Source organism: Pteropus vampyrus, unplaced genomic scaffold (assembly GCF_000151845.1).
Source record: "Pteropus vampyrus isolate Shadow unplaced genomic scaffold, Pvam_2.0 Scaffold21, whole genome shotgun sequence".
In the NCBI taxonomy this organism is placed as follows: domain Eukaryota; kingdom Metazoa; phylum Chordata; class Mammalia; order Chiroptera; family Pteropodidae; genus Pteropus; species Pteropus vampyrus.
Genome location: NW_011888802.1, coordinates 7,541,746 through 7,564,968, shown reverse-complemented (window position 1 = coordinate 7,564,968; position 23,223 = coordinate 7,541,746). Strand labels below are relative to the sequence as shown.

Here is a 23,223-nt window from a genome sequence, read left to right as displayed (position 1 = left end):
AAGTCAGTTGAGAGCAGAAAAGTGTTAAATTATATTCGGAAAAACAAAAACATGGGTATTTTCCAATTCTCCTTTGTATAAAGACTGTATTTGTTTTCTAGGGCAGTGGTAAATCACCACAAGTTGGATTAATTAAAATAACAGAGAATTTATTACTCACAACTCAGTGGTCTAGAAGTCTGAAAGGAATCTCTTGAGCATTGCCTACCCTGAAGAATTCTTTCTTGCCTCTTCCTAACTTCTGGTGTTTGCTGGAAATCCTTGGTGTTCCTCAGTTCCTTATAGCTGTATCAATCCAATTTCTCTCTGCCTCTTCACATGGCACTATTCTCCCTTTGTCTCAGTGTCCCAATATTGCTCTTCTTAAAGGGGCACCAGTAATATTGGATTTAGGGCCCACCCTAATTTAGAATGACCTATTGTAACTTTATATCTATAAAGACCCTATTTTCAAATGAGGTTACATTCACAGGTTCAAAGTGAACATAAATTTAGGGAGATATCATTTAACCCAGTAAAAAGATGTGTGTAGACTTGCAAAAAATCAAGAATTACAATACAAATCTTAAGATTATCAAAATATCTTCAATATTCCCAAGAAAAGTAAATAAATAGATCCTCAATTAACAAGAAAAAGATGTAGAAATATTTAGAAAAAATGTTTGCTCCAACAATTTTTCTTTTAATTTTAATTGTTTTGAATATTATCTAGTTAACTTTATATTAGGATATATTGAGTTCATAAAAAAAACATGTTTTTTCACTGTATGAAAGAATATGAGAAAAATATTCACTGTGAAGTTATTTTGATAAATCATTTTCATTAGTACTCTAGCTAGTAGGCAGAACAAAACACTTGAAAATCTTTTTGTTTCTTAAGTAATAAAGACATATTACAAAACGAAAGATGACTTTTAATCAAACAGGAAAGACAAATTATTTTTCTCTTCTCTACCTCAGCTCTACGTACCAACTTCTGGCCATTACTTCTCAGGCCTCATCTGCTTTGTCTCTCCTTTGCTCCCTTGGTGCTGGCTACATTGATGTTCTTGCTGGTCCTAGAACGTAGCAAACTTGTCCATACTCAATGTTTCTTTCCTAAACACTGATGTGCCTAGAACTTCACAAGACACATCCCTACAGATTATTCAGGTCTCTGCTCATGTCACTGCCTCCAAAGGACCATTCTAGACTATTCTCCAAGTCTATCGTTCTCTCTCCTTACTCTACCTAATATCACATTGTTATTGTATTTATTTACTTGGATTTTTACATTTTAAAAATTATTTATCTTCTTTGTCTATATCTCTAGCATTAGGGAAGGGACTTTGCCTCTATTAACAAAGATGAATAAATTAGAGAGTAAATTAAATGAGGGAATTATTTAAAAATCATTCTCTTTTATTTTGAAAAATAAGCCAGGAAAGATAAGCAAATTTTGATCAATTGCTAAAGAAGCTTTTCGTGTTATAGAACAAAAAATCTCTTATGAGCAAATTAAGTAAATTAAATAAAAATTTATATTTAGCTGTGTGTTTTATTATAAATTACAAATAAGATTTGAAAAATCATGCTTATATCACTCTTTGAATTTACTTTTAATAAATCGATTTATAATTTATTTAAATAAAGTAAAAAGAATTCTTGAAATATTTTTAATCTACTGCTATATATTATATTGATATAACGTAAATTATTTTCCTGTTGATAGTATTTGCTTCCAATTATTTGCTGTCATAATGCTACAATAAATATTTCTTTTACCATTGTGCACATGTATGAGTTTTGCTCCATGGCAGTGCTGGCCAATAAAATTTTTTGTGATAATAAAATGTTCTATATTTTGTTGTTCAAAACAGTATCCATTAGCCATGTGTGGCCACTGAGCAATTAAAATAGTGTGGCAGAGTAATTGAATTTTTACTTTTATTTAATTTAAATAAATATAAATTTAAACGGTCTCATATAGCTTGTGACCATGATATTTGGAAGTGTACTAAGAATTATACTATAGAAGTACTACACTTGAACTATGCTACTAGAAATGATACCATTGCATCACAGGTATATTCATTTTTTAATCTCTTATTTGATATTGACTGAAATTTGCTAAATTTAATTTTTTCAGCACATATAGGAAAATGTTTTATTTTTAAATCTTTACACACTCTTGGTGTTATAAGTCAAAATAATTAGTTCATAATTGTTTACCATTTTTATGGGATTTTTAAAAAATTTTTTGAGAAGGGTTGTTGCTGTTCTCTGATTACCAGTGAGTTTCTATTCATTTTATTTCTCTATTGATTTCTTCATTGGTTTATTTTTCCTCATTGATTTATAAGAGTTTTTAATATATTTTAGAAATCATTTATTTGATATATTGCAACGTTCTTCACTTTTATTTTTGGTTTGCCTTTTGACTATTTAAGGCTCAGAAAACTAAAATAAAATAATAAAAATGTAGTTTAATTTATCAGATTTTTGTATGGTTTTTGCTTTAGGATCTTGTTTAAGACATGTTTCCTAACTCAAGGTCTTCAAAATCTTTTGTGCTACATTTTCCTCTAAAATGATGAATAGTAATTAAATAATAAATAAATAAGAGAAATATTTTATTTTTATCTATACAGAAAACATTTGTATCAACACCACTTAATTCATTATGTTCCCCATGATTTTTCAAATTCATCTTTCTAATAGATAAAGTAATTAAATATTTATTGATTTGCTTCTGATCCTCTGGTCTATTTTTCTCTTCCTGCACAAATATTACATATTAATTGCACTATTTTTATAATTCTTGATAACTGTCAGAAAAACCTTCCATCTTCTTCTTAAAAATTATTTTTATAAATATGGCAGACAATTTTTTTAAAACTTTTTATAGCTCATCAGCTTAGATGAACTTTTGGTTCCAAGTATTATTGTGCTTTTGGAATCCAGTTTTACCCATATACAGGAAGCCGGAAGGAGCCAATAACTCAATAGTACAGAAGTACAAAAGACCAGATCCATTGTCTAGGAATGATACAACTATAAGTAAGTTTACTCCAGAGTTTTCCTATAGAACCAGTCTAAATTGATTCATTATGGTACTCTGTCAAAAATCATTGTCTTGCTCGCTCCTTGTCCTTGTCCTGCTTTCTTCGCACTTACTAGTTTCTCCTTGGCTAATTTATTGAAAAATCACTTGCTCAAGCATCCTTATTTTAGGTTGCTTCAGAAGAACTTAATTGAAAAACACAGCTGTTAGCCCTTTGTTTTTCATATACTCACATTATGCTTGTCTAGTCTCACATACACATGAATTAGTTGGGATTTTTAATTTTAAAAAAAGCATGGAATTTATTGATTAATTTATATCACATCTCTATATCCATGAATCTATACATAACTCCTTTTATTCAGATCTATTTTAATCATTTGATAAAAATTTACTTTTACATAAAAGTAATGCGCATCTTTTACTACATTTTTTTCTTAGGTGCTCTTATGCTTTTGTTGCTGTTTCTGTTTTGTTGCTGATTAAAAGGAATTTAATTTGTGATAATCTAATATTTATCAATGTTGCTAAATTTTCTTAATCTATAATTTTTATTCTCTTTGGTTTTCTAAGAGGACCATCATTATAATCTGAGAATGATAGTTTATTTTCTCTTAATTACTTTTATTACTGTGACTTTTCTTACAATGATAGATAAGATATTGACAACATTATGGAATAAATTTGATGATAGTTGTTTGACTTTATTTATAAGCTTCTAAATTAAATAAACTATATATTAATATTAACCTTTTGTTAAATATAATTTGTTATTCAACTTGCATAACAATGACTCTATTATACAAAAAACATTAATTTAATCAGATTTATTAGTGATTATTTATAGTTTATGCATCCCATCTGATTAAGAAATCATTCCAAACCCTGACATCATAAAGGCATTCTTTACATATGTCTGACATTTTAGAATTCTATCAAAAGAGTATGGGGAAAAAATCCATTATAATTACATTTTAAAATTTTATTTGTATTGTTTTTGCATAATGCAAGTTATATTTTAAGTGAATAACACCTTAGACTCTTTATACTTTCCTGGTGGACTAAAGATATGTTTTCATGCTATATGCTCTTTATTACTAATTCAGATTTTTTAGAGTACAATTTTATTTTTCTTAATATTACTATGGCTACATTAGGTTTTTCATGTATGTCTAGTATTTATCTAAAGTATATTCTATGATTGTCGTGATCTCATACAAACAATAAAAATCATTTTTAAAAATTATAGTCTTTAAAGTTTGGTCTTTTAATTGGAGAGCTTTTTACAATTAGACTATTGAACTATTTGAAAGTATTTCTCAGTTTATTTTGTGTTTCTATGTATTTGGATTTTCTATGATTGTTTTTTAATGTCTTTTGCATCTACTAATTTTTATATATTTTTCCTGCATTACAGTCTTAGAAATTATGTATTCAATTTTTATTATTCTGTTGATTAACCTTAAAACTTATAAGGCTATAGTTATTTAAAAGGCTAAATTTATCAGCATCTTTGCACTGCTTATAAATATTTCAAGGATCTTTGAAGTTTTCCACATCAATAACCTATTTGAGTTTTATGTATTATTGATCTTCAATATTTTAGTTTGAGCATTTCCTGCTAAATTAATCATTAATATTATCATTGTTTATACGTCCAATGCAAATTTACATTTTCCACACTTGCATAAGTTCCTATGCTTCATATTTCCTTCTGCATCTTAGATTTAAAATTTGGTTTCAATTTCCTTATTTTAACAAATATTTTTTAAAGCGACTTTAGGTGTGAATATATTGGGAATATAATCTTTCATTGTTTAGGTTATAAAAATATCATATTGAAAATAGCATTCACCTGGTAAAAAATTCTTAGTCAAGTTATTTTTTTCTTACAACACAGAAGATATTCCAATCTCTTAGCGCTTCCATTTGTGACCTGGAAACATCTGTGTAATGTAACTGGATTTCTTTGTGAGTAATATCTATTTCATTTCTGGCTGCTTTTAAAACCTTCTATTTGTTTTGATGCTCTGTATTTTAATGTGACATATCTAGCTGTGCATTCGTACCATTCATATAACTCTGTTAGGCTCACTGACTCTGATGATTTATGTATTTTATATACCATGAAAAATTCTTAGTTATCTTTTTGAATATTGCTTATTTCCTAGTTCCTCAAATTCAGAACATATTTTAGAATAATACCTAATAATCTCATCTGTTTCTACCTTTTTATACCTTTAAATCACTTTTGTATTTTTAACTTATCTCTCCATGACAATTTTTGGCTAATTCTTCACATTTATATTCTAATTTACTAATTATTTTTCCAGCTTTGTCTTAACTGCTGCTTAAAATCTTCTCTCTATGTAGATAGACAGGCATAGATAATAGCATATATAATGTAGACATATAATTATCATATACATGCACATCATATAGAGACAGAGAGATAAACATGTTTATACATATTTTTATATGTGCTTTCAAAAAAGTAGAACTGCCCTTATTTATAATTCTTTCATTATTTCTTATGTTTCCATTATTTTCTGTTTAAATGACTTAAGACTATCATTTCTAATTCTATCTTTTAAATTATGGTGACATTTTCAAATCTTCCCTCTTAAGTTATCACCCTCAGCTTAAAACAGTTGATAGTTTTTATTTTCCTCCTATTTTCAAATTATTTTTATAATTTTATTCATTTACAAATATTTATTTTGTCTGTTTATTCTGTTATTTGAAGTTCCTGGTGGGCCTTTTCAAGCTGTTTTTTGTTGTTAATGCTTATCTTTGTTAGAATATTTCCCAGTGTTTATTAAAACTTTTTCTGCAAGCATGAAACTTTGTCTGTTGAAATCAGGTGTGATCTTGATTGCATAGCTTTCCCAAGAGGCATTGCATTTGTTGTTTCCTGATATTCCAGACACACTACGCACTTGGAATATTTTTAATTTGTTTATATTTTTCTTGATTGGGGGTGCTCTAGATTATGAAGGTAGTATTAAAACCAACCTCTTATCCATCTAAAAGTAGAGTTCTTGTTATTCACTTTCATGAGAATTCCTTTTCCTTTCTTCAATAATTAGCTAACCCCATAAGAATTCTTCTTCCTCTTCCTTTTTTTTTTCTTTTTTTTTGGCAAGTTTATTTGTTCCCCTAATCCATCATTTCAATAAAGTTATAACCTTCTAAAGTCCTGGGTTTGAGAGGCAATTCAGATTGTACTCCCCAGATAACACAATCACAAAACCTATTATTCCATCCATGTTTAAATTGTTATCTAAAGTTAATTTTTCTCATACATAAGCAAAGCCTGTTCTAAGTGAGCATATCTTTCCTTCCTTCCTCTTTTCCTTCCTTTCCTCCTCTCATTTAACTCCTGAAATTTGTTACTTTCTTCTGAGCTCAGCCATGCATTTAAGAAAACATTTTAAAACATATTTTATCAACAATTATTGGTGTTATTTTATTGCAGAATTTTAAGGATATCTAATTTACCACATTATTAGAAAGAAAGGAAATCAAGAGACATGTTTAGGTACCTGGTCTCTCAGAAGAAGAACAACAACAATTAAAAACTAAACAAAATGCAAACATTTTGCCCAATCTGTTAAAATTATGTATTTGACACACCTCTGATATTCAAATGTAAGTAAAAACCTATTTAATTTCATAACCTGAGGGAAAGGTAAAAAGCTAGTGTTGATTCTTTGTAATGTCTCAAGTATTTCAACCATGACCTCTTTTCAACAATCTCCTGATAACTCAACTTTTAAATTTTATTTGTCTGTGCAATTGTCATAAAATACAATACTGTTCTTATAAAATGACCTTAAGTTAAGAAAGAAGACAATATTCCTTATGTTTGAAGTATTTGTGATTAAATGACACTACCCAAAGCCCCAAATTAGTTATAGCAAGTATAATATTAGCTGAAATGGAGAGGCTAATTCTCAGTAACAAAAAAGTTTCTTCATATTGCATTACTTTTAAAAATTACATTTATTACCGACCATCAAGATAAAACTGACAACTATAATAAAGAGCTAATATAAGAGATGTATTGAGAATGTCACTCTATATCTCTATCTGTACACATAATTTAATTCTAAAAATTGGATTGTAACCTTACTCTAGCCTTTTTTAAAGCAGAAAACTATACATAAACCCTGACATTGTCCCTAAATCATAACATATTTTTATAGTGGTTTGAAGTTAACCAAGTAGTTTTACTTCAATGATCTCATTTGATTTGATTTTCTGATTATGTTTGTACTGTATACAAATGGAGGCATTATTATCATTTGTATAAATGAGAGACCCAAACTTTAGAAATGTATTAAATCCTCATAGACTCTTATTTCTATAACAAAGATGAGAAAAAGAGGTCTTGCAGTCATTGTATGCCTTACATTACAAAACAACAAACTGCTCAAGTGTGCTGTGATTTCAGGCACATTTTGCAGGGGTCTGTCTAATAAGTAGACCACCATAGAGTGACTCTAATAACAGGAATGTATGTTATTTTAGCAGAATTCTACAACTAATCAACAAAATAAATGTACTGTTACACTATCGATTTGGATTTAGTAAGGAAATCTTAGAAGTCACATTGAAAGCTAGAATACTTTCTGTTATGATCAGGGTTAAATGTTATAACTAATATAACTACATTTTTTGGAGTACTGTTACTATTGTTATGATTTTAGTAAACATTTTTTTCACTAAGAATAATGGACAATGTGGTTATTTTTAGTTATAAGAAGCAATGTTTACTAGTTTTCTTTTATTTTTCCCTCCCATCCTTGCTTCTTTTTATTTATTTTTATTTCGTTTAAATCCAACTACATGGCACAACAAGGAAAAGGGCTAAAACTGAAATATAATGACATCCTAATAGTATATTAATTTATGTGGTGTATTAAATAATGGTTTATTAAAACTTTCAGAGACTGGAAAAAATTATAAAAGAAAGTGTAATGTATTGAGTTTTTATCTTTATCCAAAATTACTAAAAGTGTCTATGAAGAGAAGGAAGTACTAATGACAATATGGTGAAATTGAAAAAAGGAAAATTTTCCATTTTAAGTAGTACATTTTAAGTAACAAACTCTTTGTTTCCTAGTCTTTCTCTTATTTATATATATTTTCTATTCTGCTCCTAGTAAAGAATATTGTTTTCCATCACTAAAGCTATTTCCTATTGTAGGGACCTAAGTAGATAGATATATTAATAAGGTAAACACAATGATATTATTGTCCCTATGTCACATACAGCATTGTATATTAAGTTATATGTTACACTCACTCAAAACTATGTATTAAATATCTGAATCCTAAATGATAAATCAATAATAGAAAACAATACAAATTCTTTATCTTGCAATGTTTGATGAGAATACATAATAAAACAAAGTCTGAAAACAGATTATAATATTTTTTCTCTTTATCAGCATGCAAACATATAATAAACTGTTTACCAATATTGATAAAATGCCTACATTTTTATAGAGATACTAATTATAAAGACATATGTATGTGTACTACATATGTGTATGAGCACATAAATGGCAAATATGTTAAATTAGTATTAACTGAATTTCACTTTATATATTCATAAAAGTGAAATTTTAGTGAGAATGTAATTTGGCAAAACTCAAGCTGTGAATGAGAATGCAAATGTCTACTATATTATCTAGCTATTTCACTCCGAGGTTATTAACCAAGATAAATGAAAGAGTATGTACATATAAAGACTTGCACATGAATATAGTCATAGCAGTTTTATTTACAATAGCCTCATACTGGAAATAACCCAAATGTTTGTCAACAGGTGAATGAATAAGCAAACTATAGTATGTCTACATAATGTAATGCTACTCACTGATAAAAAAAAAATGAATGAACTATTAATACAGAAAACAACAAGGATGACTTTCAAAATAATTATGCCAAGTAGAAGAAGCAGGGAAAATCAAGTAGGTACTGTATGATACTAATGAAATAAACTCTAAAATGCATAAAATAATCTATAGCTGAACAGATCAGTTGTTGCTGGTGCTGGTGGTAGAGGTGAGAGAGAGGGAATGGGAACAGAGAAGGGCATGAGAAACACTTTCCATAGGGTCATGAGAAAACCACTGTGGATGATAGACATATTCATTATTTTGATGAGGGTGATGGTTTCAATGTATATACTTATGTAAACATTTATTTAAGTGTATGTTCTAAGTATATACAGTTTCTTACATATCAACAACACTTAATAAAGTTATTTAAAAAAAAAAGAATTATAAAACCAACTCCAAATGCCACACCTTTTTATTCACATCTCAGAAAAATTTATCCCAAGAGCACTTATACAAGAAAGATAGAACCTTTACACAACTGATTTTTAAGACATTACACAGGTTACACAACCCTCCCTTAAAAACTGTCTTTGAAATTTCTTTAAGATATCTCACAGGTGCCCAAGAGTAAATCTAGTCAGCTACCTTACAAAGGCTCTAGTAGTTTTTCCTTGACTGTTTCACTCTGTGAGGCATAAGGACAGCTGCCCCTGGTGGGTGCTATGCTCCCCTCTTACGGTACTGCACCTCCAGTTCTTTTAACAGTTAAAAGTACCTCAGTACCCTCTCCCCTGCTGACTGTCTCAGGCAGGATTTGGCTATAGGAAGGAGAAACCATTTCAGCTGTTTTAAGCAGGAAAGAATTTACTACCAAGAGATTAGACACTAACAGCATTATTAGAAGGGCAACATGAGTGATTCTAGATTAAACCTATCCAGGGAGGTGGGATTCAGAAGACTATCACTGGAACTCGTTACTTCCGTCACATATTGTATGCATGCAGGCATGACCCACGGATCAGATAGACACTGTCTGTGCAAACTTAAAATCAAAAAGCCAGTGATTGTGTATTGGGAGGCTGCTGCAAACACCCTTAATATCTTCAGCTTCCCAATGAGCAGGGAAGATAAAAAAGTACAGCTAGATGGCCTCTGCCTCATTTCTACCTTCCTGGTCTTATGAATTTATATTTGGTGATACCTGATTTACCTCTAAATTTCTAGGAAATATAATTTAGCCTATGTAGTTTTGAAAGGTATGTCATAGTAGAAAGATTGTGGATGCTGAGTGCCATTCACCACGTCCACATGTCCACAAGATTACTCATCTCTACCATACACCAGTTAGAGCCTCAGTGTTGCCTAAATGTGAGCTGTGCCTTCAGTGATTCCTGCATTGTAGAATTGCACTTATTCCTCTAGAAGAGAGAATGACACCTGTCCTCTACTTTAGTCTTAATGTTTTTTTCCACAGGAATACCAAAGTGTACTACTTGTGATTGTATGCCTTAAAGGATTTTTAATGAAGTGGTAATATTAAATTTGATCCCCTTACTCTACAATATAGATATAAATCAAAGAGATAGATATACAACTTAGAGAAATCTTAACAATAAACTCCATACTGCACTCTGAATTTTCCAACACTGCAGGTTTTGTCAGTGAGCCATGTTTATCTCTTTAATTCTTGGTTTTTGTGACTTCGCAACTTCCATAGTAATCTATTTTAAAGAGTTTCGTAGATCATATTTCCTAAATAACACAGCAATTCAACTCCCATTCCATGTGATCTTTTGTAATGTTTATTTCATCTTCTATTGAATCTGAGCCACCCGCATGATTACTATGACCGACAGAATGAAAAGGAATTGGCATAATGGGACTTTTAAGACCAAGCACTAAGAATGTATGGCAGTGTCCATCTTTATGCTCCAGAGGAAGCATTCCAACATGTAAGAAATTGTGAAACTACCATACTGTGAGGAAACCCAAACTAGTTACATAGAGGCCATGTGGAGTGAGAGAAAGAGATAACTAACCAGCCCTCAACTATATCCCAGTTCATTTCAACTGAATCGAAAATACATGAGAAAGAAACACCGTGTCAACCCACGTGGAATAAAGAAAAGCTATCTCTAGTGATCACCACCGATACTGTGTAAGTGCCCAACATTAAACTTTTGATTGCTGAGGCATCTATTTCAAAATACATCCATCTTGAATAAACATATTGCCAGCTGTATGACATAGCACCAGCGAAACCACAATATAAGAATTAGGGTTCCTATAGAGAAGAGACTATTCTACAATATGACCACTGTCTGGTTCATGAGCTGGACCCAAGCCGGAACTGAGATTGCTTACTGCAAAACCCCCTTAGACACTATCATAACTGGTGTTCATTGTGACATAAATCAGCACCCCTTCCTTGGCTCCTGCTGTGAGCTGATTCCTGGAACAGATTGTTGTCCTAACCTGGCCAAGCCTGTAAAGCTATTTCCGCACCTTGTGGTATTCGTGTACTAGTACCTGTGACTATCCCCACCTTTTATCTCATATAATTTTATCCAATATAATTCTCTGGCACCTGTCACACAGCACAGAGGATATCCATTTTGTCTTGCAGCTATCCTAGATGCATCTCCTATGTAAGTTTCCCTTAATAAACTGTTAGTTGCCAGACTAGAGTGTCCTGCTTCTTTCTTTGGTCTTTCCCTGCCCTCTGCTTAAGGAGGTAGATTTCCAGTCTCAGGGGTTTTCCCTGGGTCTGTGTGGACTAACACTGTCTTCACCCTACAATGTCCTTTCCTTCAGAAAGCCCTGGGAAACCTAGATGACTAACTGCGTGAGTGATCCCATATCTCTCTTCCCACGCCTTAATTCCCATTTTTATGCTTTAAATTAGCAAATACAGAGTAAAGCTACAAAATCCTAGATACTCCAGCCTTAGACTCTAATAAAGGCTGAACCCCAAGTGTGTTTTTTCTCTCTCTCTCGTCAGCCTTCTTTCCTCCCCGCTTCTCTTTCTCTCTTTTCCCTCAACCTTACTGTGTGGCTCTCAGGAGTGCCATGTGCCCTCCGGGACTTGTGGGTAATAAACCTTGTTCCTCGGAATTCCCTGATGGTTTCTGCTGCAGTGTGCTTTGCAATCATAAGAACCACTAGGATCGGTCCAGCCACAACACTGGCCTCAGTGAAAGAAATATCTGTGTGGGCTCATTATAAGTTACACTGACTTGGGCCCAGATAGCATCACTATCAATAGACTGGGACCAACACAATCCCCAAATTTAAGAATCAGGAACCACAACAAAGAATTATTGTTGTTTCAAGCCCTTCAACCCCACTGACCAGGAAAACAAAACAAAACAAAACAAAACAGAACAAAATAGAAAAACCCTCAGCTGCATTTTTTTAATACAATGAAATGAAATATGACTTTAACATAACAAATAAGAAATTTATACTGATATTTTAAAAGCAGGACCATATTTCAGGCATTTCATAACTGTAGATTAAAAGATATTTTAAAACCATTCTTTTATGAATTAAAATATTTTAAACATTTGTTTTTTACTGTTCTAACATTACTAGAACTCTGATATTTCTTATCTGAACTCCTTACTGTTCAAATTCTTGGTATTATAAGGACATTATCAAGTTATACAATTAGGAATAAAAATTAGTTAATAACCTCTATTAGGGCCAACACATAAAGTTGAGAAAATAGGCTATATTTCACTTAAGCTGTATTTTTAGAAAAAAAAATTACTAGAATATTATTATAAATATTACACAATTTATAAGTGACCTCTAGTTGCCTAAAGAAAAGGAGAGGGTAAAATGCTGATCAAAACCAGCTTTTCCTGCAACTAACAATCCTGCACAAATGAAAAGACACAGTCACATATTTAAGATACATTTTAAAATAAATTACAACTGTGTCAGTAGAAATCCACTAAGTTGGAGGAAGTCTAATAAATTCTAGGAGCATTGTTTTTTTGTGTTTGTTTTGTTTTGTTTTGTTTGCATTAGAAATGGGAAATTCTATGCATGTTTAAACAGTTTAGTCAGTAAAATCCTGGTCAATACTGAATAAATTTAACTTCAGTCCCTCACTATTGAGGGGTCTACTAAATCAAAAAAAAAAAAAAAATGGTTAGGTCCGTGTAATAACTTTGGTTCTCTTGGGGCTGACACAAAAGCTTAAGCTTTCTCTTTTCTTAGGATCATTTACTAAGAAAGCCTGCCTGAGCACAAACTGACTTGTGTTGGCAGTGAATTTCTGAATCCTGATATGACAGGAAATAATATCTCTCTTTGGATCTACTCTCTTCTGGCACGTCTGAAAACCCCAGTGTTAGCCTGAGGAGTAAAGTTACCAAATATTACTAAATTCCCAACAGAAAGAAGCTGTTCCTTGGAGGAAGTCTGTTAACATTTAATTGGAGCACATTTGACAAGACTCCCTTCTTCTCATTATAGGCTAATACTATCGTTGTGTTCAGAGAAACCTTTGAGAAACATATTAGAGCTCCAGGCCACTCCCTGCCCCTCCCTATAGATAAAGCTGACCAATTTGAAATAATCTTTGAAACTCTAGGCTGACAGTTTCAGATAAAAGTGTTTCTAATTTATAGGGCAGAGCTGAGAAGGGATGACTTGACTATAAGGCCAGGAAAAGAAAGCAAAGATTGAGGAAAATGAGCCTGGGGGCTGCAGAGAAATTCTCCACTACGCTTTTGTTATCCAGACTTATTAAGAGTTTGTCTAACTCTAGTTAGCAGAATCTAAAATAAATATATTATTAATATAGCATTTAGGAAGCAGCAATAATGAATATATGTGAAAATGTACCATTATATCGCAAATTCTGGGCAAATCAAGAAAGCAGCTAATGATGACTGTTCTTATTTAATTATTGTCTTCCCATTATCATTAATCTTTATTACAATGTTGTTAGCCCAATGATCTGTCCTCTGAATTCTAAGACAAATCCATTTTTAGTAGGTAGGTCGGTGTAATAACTTTGGTACTTCGTAATGGCTTTTTCATAGAATTTGGGAAATCTGGGATTTTATCTAAAAGATTAACATTAAATTTTTATCCTAGTCATAGTCTGAGATTTTAAAAATGTATACACTATTAGGGAAGGATCCTCATCACAAGGAGAGAGTCTGTGTTTGAATCTTTAATTTAATTGAGGTTAAAATCCACCACTTTCAATTGAGAACATCACTACCCTTGTTCTATCTCCTTCTCCAGAGTTATACCAACTCTCTTCCAAGTCAGTGAAGACTACTCTTCATCACTCTCTCGATTTTAGGTATTTTTTCCTAACTCGTATTTAATTCTTTTTTTCTGGTAGGCTAAAATCTAAATATAGGTAAAAGATTACAACTACTTAATATATGTTATCATTGTATGCATTGTTTATTTAAATCATTTAAAATGATTTCTTAGGTCAATACAGAATCTGTATGAAATAGAGTCATATATACACAATCACAATACTAGCAGCAAACACTTTTTTAAGAATTTATTTACAAGGATCCAAAACTCCTGGAGAAAGTATAAAGAAGATATAGATCATTACGTTTAAAATAGGCAATATATTCCCCAACAGTATGTGACCTACATATCACTGAAGATATAGGCTTAATTTAATAAGAAAACGATGTGTTTAGATTGAAAGATAAATACAATTTTAAGAAAAATTAGAAATGTTATTTCCTGAATTAAAAATTGAAGATTATTTTAATAAGAAATATAGCAAGGTTTTATAGCAGAAATATTTCAAGCGTTAAATTGAAACAGAATATTCATGGCCCTTTAATTATATAAATGATAAATTATTGAGAAAAAAAGAAGCATAATATAGATTGACTTTCCTATATTTAACTTCCCTTAAGTTTCAAGCTACTTTTTTTCTTTTTTATCACTGCAGTTTATACCATTACTCTATTCACCGATGAGCCTGATAGACTCTTAAAAAAATACATGCTTCCAAAGATTACCCTTTCGTTAGATAAAATTTAAGTTAAGGGAATTAAACAGAAGTCTGATGACTTGTTTTCTCCAAAGAGACTTTTATGAAAGAACTAATTCACATTTATTTACCTTTTCTTTCTTTTTAAGTTTTATTTTATTATTAGTTTCAGGTATACAGTGCATGGGTTAGATATTTATTTCATAAATTAGTTTATGAAATGATCCCCTTGATTGCTCTTTCCTCTGGCTCTCCACCTAGCTGTTGTTTTACTGCTAACTGCATTCTCTATGCGGTACTCCCCGTCTGCGTAATCATCTATCAAATACTCTGATTTCTCTTCGAAGAGTATAAATCATTTGCCTTTTACATTTGTTTTCTTAAAGTATACGCTTACCTTGTCATGAGGAAATCTTAAGCAGTGCTTTCAAAGCATCTCATCATTGGACTCCGCGACTGCCACTGAACAGACCCGACTCACTCATTCTCGCGCCTCGCTCCGCTTCCTCTGCAATCATGTCTGACAAACCTGATATGGCTGAGACTGAGAAATTCGATAAGTCGAAATTGAAGAAGATAGCAACGCAAGAGAAAACTCCACTACCTTCAAAAGAAACGATCGAACAGGAGAAGCAAGCAGGCAAATCGTAATGAGGCGCCCACCACCAATATGCACTGTGCATTCCACAAGCATTGCCTTCTTATTTTACATCTTTTAGCTGTTTAACTTTGTAAATGCAAAGAGATTGGATAAAGTTTAAATGATTGTGCTGCCCCCTTTTCATATCCAAGAGCTACTGACAAGGAAGGCTGCATCTTCTTCTCCCACCTGCCTGTCCGGCTGGCAGGGAAGGAAAAGAACTTGCTGTCGGTGAAGGCAGAAGATTTCTGTTTAATTCCCTTAAAACTTAACAAATAGAGTAAGAACCAAGTTGCTCCAAGGTGTCCTATAGGCTGTAAAATACAGTTTAATCAGAGTGCCATATTTTTGTTGTTCAAATTATTTTAGTTATTGGAATGCACAATTTTTTGAATATGCAAATAAGAAGTTTTAAAACCTGGGGGAAAAAGAGCATTTCATTATTGATACTATACTTTAGACTGACTAGTTGGTAAGCTTGATGTTTTCTCTTTTAAAAGATAACTTTATATAATTAATTGAAAGCAACTTTATAGTTTTACCCCATATGTAACAGCAAATAAGACAAATGTTTAATTAATTCTATGGAATGTTAACTTTTTTTATCACAATGAACTTCAGTCAGTGTGCTGAAAAATGTTTAATAGCCAACATTCAAAAAATTAAGAAAATTTTTAAAATAATAAAGCTCTGATTTTTTAACATTTGTCAGTTTCTTTGGTATTCCCACAGTGGCTACTTTCAAGCTACAATCAGACATCCCCAAATATGTAGTTTGGAAAAGAAGAACATAATTGTCATGCTGATCTGATCTGAGCTGGTTTCAGCACAATATTGGGTTAGTCCTTGATTACAGACTTTCAAAGCAATAAAAACAATTCCATACATAACGTGTGTGCTTCTACTACTGGAATTTTCTAGAGTCATCTATCCTTTTATGATGTTTGCCCTAATAAGCTTTTAAGAAACAATAAGAGATAAAGGTGTATTCAAACTAATCAGGTTAAACAATCAAGGTATCATATGAAATAACATTATTTTTAGGTTGTTTTTCATTGAACCTATTTCTTTGCATTTACTCCATTTTTTTTTCTGCCTATTCATTTAGTGTTTACAGAAATTAAAATGTATTATGTTTTGATAATTTGAAACTATCTTGAGGACATTAAATATTCTCTAATATGTCAAAAGTACCACATAGGTACCATTATTTAAAACTTAATGAATTTTGAGCATAATGGTTTTAGTGAGGAACAATAATATTCCATGTGGTGGAAAATTTGGGTTTTTATTAACATAATTGTAAAAAAACCTGAAAAATGAATATTCATCATTCTTGTAGTTTACTCATCTGATTCTACATTGTTACAGATGTCATTTGAGAAGAAATAACACAAAGCCTATTAACCTAATTTAATCATAGCCAAGAATTATTAAAAATGAAAATCCAAAATATAGGCTAGTGACACTCTTAATACAGTCCTGTGCAGAATAGCGATGTTTTGGTCAACGATGGACCAAATATAGGACACCGGTCCCACGAGACTATAACAAAGCTAAAAAATTCCTATCAGCTAGGGACTTCGTAGCCTTCAAAAGGTTGTGTAGTGCAAGGCATTACTCACATGCTTATGGTGATACTGGTATAAACAAACCCACTGCATTGCCAGTTGTATAAAGTATAGCACATACAATTATGCACAATACACAATAATGAATAATGAAAATTAACTATGTTATTGATTTATATATTTACTATGCTATATTTTTTATTGTTATTTTAGTGTAAACTCTTTCCATTTATAAGAAAAACTTTGCTATAAAACAGTATGCCATGTCATTCTGGCAGCATCTTCGTACATCTCATATTTACTGCATCCCTTAATTGCATCATTTTCTCTGTTGTTTAATTTAATTTCATGTTGTTTTGTACAGTAACATGCTATATAGGCTTGTAGCCTAAGTACAAGAAGCTACACAGTATACTCAAGGTGTGTAGCAGGCCATATCATTGAGGTTTGTGTAAGTGTACTCTATAAAATTCACACAACATCAAAATCACCAAATGACATATTTCTAAGAATATATCCTGCAGTGTTAGGCAGTGAATGACTGTGAGTTTAAATATATACGTTGTATACTTAAATTAAGGTCAAACCATAGAATAATCTCTCAAAATTTCACATCAAATGAAATTGCTTCCACATACTTACATTTGTACATTTTAAGTCCTATATTTCTCTGGTCTGAAAATAGTTCATGAATTACAATTTCTTCCCACATCACTACCTCAAACATTAAAAAATTCATAGACTGGTCTTCATTCGTAGAAATGTTTTATAACCTCTCAGGGCAAAGCCATTCTGTAGAGGCCTTGTCCTGACCTTAAGATTTGCTCTCACTTCAAAGATTTTGATCCATTCGCTACTGTTGCAATTCCAGCTGGAGCCAATTTTATTAATTACTAAACTTGTTCAATTCCCTTCACCCCAGTTTTGTTTACTGGTAACATTGTCATTGGTAAACCAGGGCCAGCAAAGTTAAGGAGCTCTAAGTGGGCCCAGACAATAAACTGACACAAAATCTCTGTGGACACATATAATTTCTTAATAGCCACAGTTTACTCATATGATTCCAGCAATTTTCTAATGATCCATAAGAATGTAGGAATAATTGCATTAAATGATTAGGCCATGGATGTGACATTTAGGTGTAGACATGGCAAGGCAGTCATTATAAAAGAATATTGTGTATACACACTGAGACTCAAATTTTTTCCTGCCTTGGTAACCATAATATGTGAAGTTTTACTGTAAAAAGAATCATTCCATTGACCTTGAGAAAGCTGCCAAACATGAAAGGAATTTTTTTTTTTTTTCTACAAGAAAGGAAATAACACAAAAATGACAGATGCCAAGTACCATCAAATAATAAAACACATTTACAAATTTTTGGAGCTCTTTCTCCTTTTAAATTTTGCCAAGATATGTTACCTCATTTCATTGTTTGGCAGATGGACATCATTCAATATGTTGGATAGTAGAAGATATTCCCTGAATAATTATTTAGATTTAAGAAAGTCTGGCAGGAGTGAAGGTCTTCTTTGAGAAATTAATGATTTAAGGCAGCATTTCTAAGTATTGGGTTAAATTATTTCAGGGATAACCCCGATTTAAAAAAAAAATCAAAATTGATCATGACCAATTTAATATGAAAAGTAGATCAATGCAAAAGTAAATTACATAATGACAACAAGAGGGGTAGTTTAACTTAGAATATTAAAAAAAGTTTCAAACTTTTGCCTGATAACTGATGCATATCTAAAAGTACGCTCTCATTCTATAAATTATTGACAAGCATACACACACACACACAGAGCTGTCATTATAAAAGAATGAAATAAGTCCAGAATTAGCACAAGAGTTTCAGAGATATTGGCACTATAGGAGATTCCTGAAACCTCTGGGTTTGTTTAAAAGAAAACCAAAAAAAGCATCTGTAGCCAAGATTTTTTGTACAATTCCTTGTCTGTGATCCCTGACCACAGTGTAAAACAACTTATCTTTTTAAGCTAAGTTTTACAATCAGGTATCATTGTCAAGATTAAGAATCTTAGAGGGTTTTATTGAATTTTAGGTATATCTCACTAAAGAATGTCCATTTAGGGCATTTAGGAAAAGAGGTCTGCTCACATAGATAAGGAATTATAAGTGTTGCTTTCCAAAGATATAAATATCAAAGAAAGAAAAGAGGTAGGATGGTAAAAATTATCATAGAAAATGTCTTTTGTCATGGAAATTATAACAGATTGATACGCTAATTGAAAGATGATATGAAAGATAAATGGATAGCTGTGTAAAAGTTATGTGAATCGGATAAGATTAATGTTACTTTATTCCAAAGAACAGACCTATGAAAATAAGTAGAAATAATAAGAAGCACAAATATAAAAAGAGAGGTTTCTTGCTCACTGTCTCTCCATCTCTCACATATAGAAAAAAACAAATAATGAATTGTCTATACTTAAAGTATTACAAATGATGCCTAAATATTTCTTAAAGTTATATTATATAAAATGGATTCTTAAATTATATAGGAATTTGATCTTTAAAGTCTTTTTTAATCCAAAAAAAAAAGTGTTATTTGCAACATGGTCACTATGTAAGTAAAAACAGTAAACATTTTATGTATTTAACACTTACAAAGCTTAATCAAATAGCTATTCAAGAGGTTAAAGTGATTCAACAATAATAAAAAACAAACCAGAATCTTAAATAAGTTAAAGAAATCCTCAAATTTTAAAAGTCAGTGGTATAATACCAAGAGTGAACCATAGCATAAATTATGGACTTTGAGTAATTATGATGTATCAATGTAGATTCATGGATTGTAATAAAGTACCACTTTGGTGGAAGATGTGGATAATGGAGAGGCTATGCATGTGTAGGGGAATGGAGTATATGGGAAATCTTTCTACTTTCCCTTCAATTTTGCTGTGAATTTAAAACTTCTCTTAAAAAATAAATAAATAAATAAATGAGTAAAAAAAAAAAGGCAAAGACTGGAAGAATGAAAAATTTTTTTTTCAGCAATATATGTAAGCGAAGCCAATAAGCAGTGCATGAATATAAAATTAAATGAAATCTCTACATTGTCTTGAAATTTTTAACTGAAATAAGTTTCAGAAAGTTATATTCAAGTAACAATTGAACTGAATCAGAGGACTGTAATCACTGATTTCTTTTGTTTTTCTCCAGAATGCCAGTAACTATTTAATATACTTCTTAATTTGGAAGTTTGTACTTTATATCTTTTCAGCTGAATATATTTTGTGGACAAATAAGAAATTTAAAAATGATTTTGGTCTTTCAGTGATTAATGTGAGTGAAATAGATTTGACACATGCATTTTCTTTTTCCTCACTTTTAATATGCCCATCCTAACTGAAGGCCTCATCGCAGGCATTCTAGTCCTCACGCTATCAAGAAAAACAAGTTCTCCAGTTTGGTTTATTTTATGTTTTCTATAAATGTGATCATTTTGTTGGCCTATACATTCTATGAATATTTGAATGTCACTAGATGGTTAGACAATGGAAATTTATGAAAATATTTATAATGTTGGATTCAAGACTAAAAAGTTTGAACCTCTTCAATAATCTTTTAGAACAGGAGTCTGAAGAAGCCAAATCTGGCCAAGACCATCGATCATAACAGCTATTTCTTAAAGTTGTATCATATAAAACTGATTCTTGTTATTAATGTTAATTTATATAGCTATTTCTTAAAGTTGTATTAAGAAAGTTAGATATGGCTTATGGCCATCTTCCACACAACAGTGTTAGAATTGAGTAATTACAAAGGAAATGATGAAAATACACACGGAAATAGAATGCTTTACAGGGAAACTTTCAAAGAAGCATGGGGACCATGGTGTCTGACTGTGCAATTCTTTCAACTTGCTGGATGAACCACAGTTGACTTAGTCACTCTACTGATAAACCGAGAATAACAATTTTATTGACATTAGGTCCATATCTTCAAATCTACATGCAAATCTATAGATGAAAACTGGGATTCCTTAACATATATTTAAATATTCTAGAAATTGGGTCTTATAGAAACTTATAATGTTCTACTGGATTTTTTAGGGTTTCACTGACTTATAAACACTCAATTCTCTATCCTGAGATACCACTTCTAGGAGGATCAACTCATTCACTCACCTCCTATCCCAACAGACTCATTCAATATGTAAAATTCAATAGATCTTAGCCAAATTATAAGAAATCTATATTTTATTTCATCTTTCTATCAGAAAGTGTTTAAACAGGGAAGCAGACCCCTGAGTTTCATGAAACAGTAAGTAGAAAAAAAAGATTTTTGTAATTGAAATTGTACCTTATACAATGGATGGATGTTCTGGGGATGTAAAGTTAGGAAAGGGACCTGAGGAAAGCCTTTATCAGCACAGCACTTTCAAGACGCTATAGCTGCCATAATGGAGAGTGAAGTAGACTGTTATAGAAGTCTACGAAGTTTGTTTGTTCTTTGTAGCTACTCCCTTGGTGAGTTTGCTGCAAAATATCTGGTGTAGACCTGAATCACGATTGGTCAGCAAAACCAGCTGTTAGGAATTAGAACATGATGTGTTGAAGGGAAAGCCATGAATAAACTGGAGGTAGCAGGCCACTTTAGTCCTCATGGACTCTGACAGCAGTCAGGAAGATTGCAACTTTCTCATGTACATTTATCTTACAATCAAAACTAAACAGGAGTCATACACTGAAGAGAATTCAGGGAACAGAGTTCATGTATATCTCAGTCGACACAGTCTTACAACACAGCACTGATTGTGTTCAAAAGAGTTTTACAATTTAAAAATAGTTTTAAATGTATTGTGTGTATGTGTATGTGTAATCAATCATTAAGCAAATAGATATTTCAGACTAATTTAGAGAACATACCAATAGTAATAGAAGTTCTATAACATATCATTTATAGTAAATGTTTACTTGAATGATAATTGATCACCACATATACAAGATAGAGCAATATATAATTCTAAAATTATGATTGTATGTTCTCAAATATTTTGGAAAAAAATAAATTTAAAAGTGATACAATTAGTTTTAAAGAAGGAATAAAATATAACCAATTCTTAGTAATGATATTTCTTTGCCATAGTAAAAATTTCTTATATAGTCTAGGTCCTTATTAAAAGGTTTGTTTCTTCTCTTCAATAAATGATAAGTGTAATGTTTCTCTATGAAAGTAAATAAATAAATAATAAATAGTAGGACGAATACTTGTGTTTTAGATTAATTATTGTTCCTTAATTTGAAAATAAAAATAATTGAAATCAAAAGAGAAAATTCTAGACACTATGGTTTATGCTTAGAAGTCCAACAAAATCATGAAAATGTAAACAGGAGAAATATTCTGGTACATAAGTGCAGAACTCACCTCTTAATAGAGCAGCTGCTTATGCATTTGATTGAAGAAATATGGGGAGTGCAGGAGAGGCATGTTCCTAACGTAATTCCTCACTGTACTGATGACTGGCATTCACAATTAGCTATTTTCTTTTCATTAAGCCAAATATCAAAATATTGAAATTTAAAGATATTCAGAAAAGGAATCGAATAGTACTTATGGTCTTAAATATATAATTAATATCTTCCATTCATTCACACATTCATTAAATATGCAAATGCTGATTGGCTAGTTTGTGAAAAGGAGGTATAGTGGAAGGGAAGGAAGCAAAAAAAGAAAACTGAAGATAAATCGATAAGAATTTTATGTTCTTTACAACATGCTTTACTCATAGTGTACATCTAGAAAGCAAATCCACATGAAAGAAAATCAGTATGTTAAAACAGTATGACCAAGTTGCCTTTCTAGAAAGCATCTTACTTTTTCTGAGAGTCTTCATGTGAGGAGTCTGGCAATGAAAAAAAAAAAAAAAAAGATTGCATAAAGAACTCAGAGTTCTAAACAGCTTTCAAATGCTCTCCATTGCAACTGTTCACTTCAGGCCAGAAGCAATGCGTAGCTATTTTAAATGCCAGAATTATATGATAATTCTGCAATATCGATTCTATTTCTATCTTACAAATGCTTGTAAAGTAAATTTACTCAGGGATGCTCATTGAACAGATTATTTGTAGATTTCAATTTTCTCTAACTGGATATCATTC

The 23,223-nt window shown here is 31.3% G+C and overlaps 1 long non-coding RNA gene and 1 pseudogene across 2 annotated transcripts in view; one reads left to right on the top strand and one right to left on the bottom strand.

Moving 5' to 3' along the window:
- LOC111736645 overlaps positions 1-23,223 on the bottom strand; it is a 611,781-nt gene that overhangs the window by 473,613 nt on the left and 114,945 nt on the right. The window lies entirely within an intron of this gene.
- On the top strand, positions 15,341-15,740 carry LOC105289031 (annotated as a pseudogene).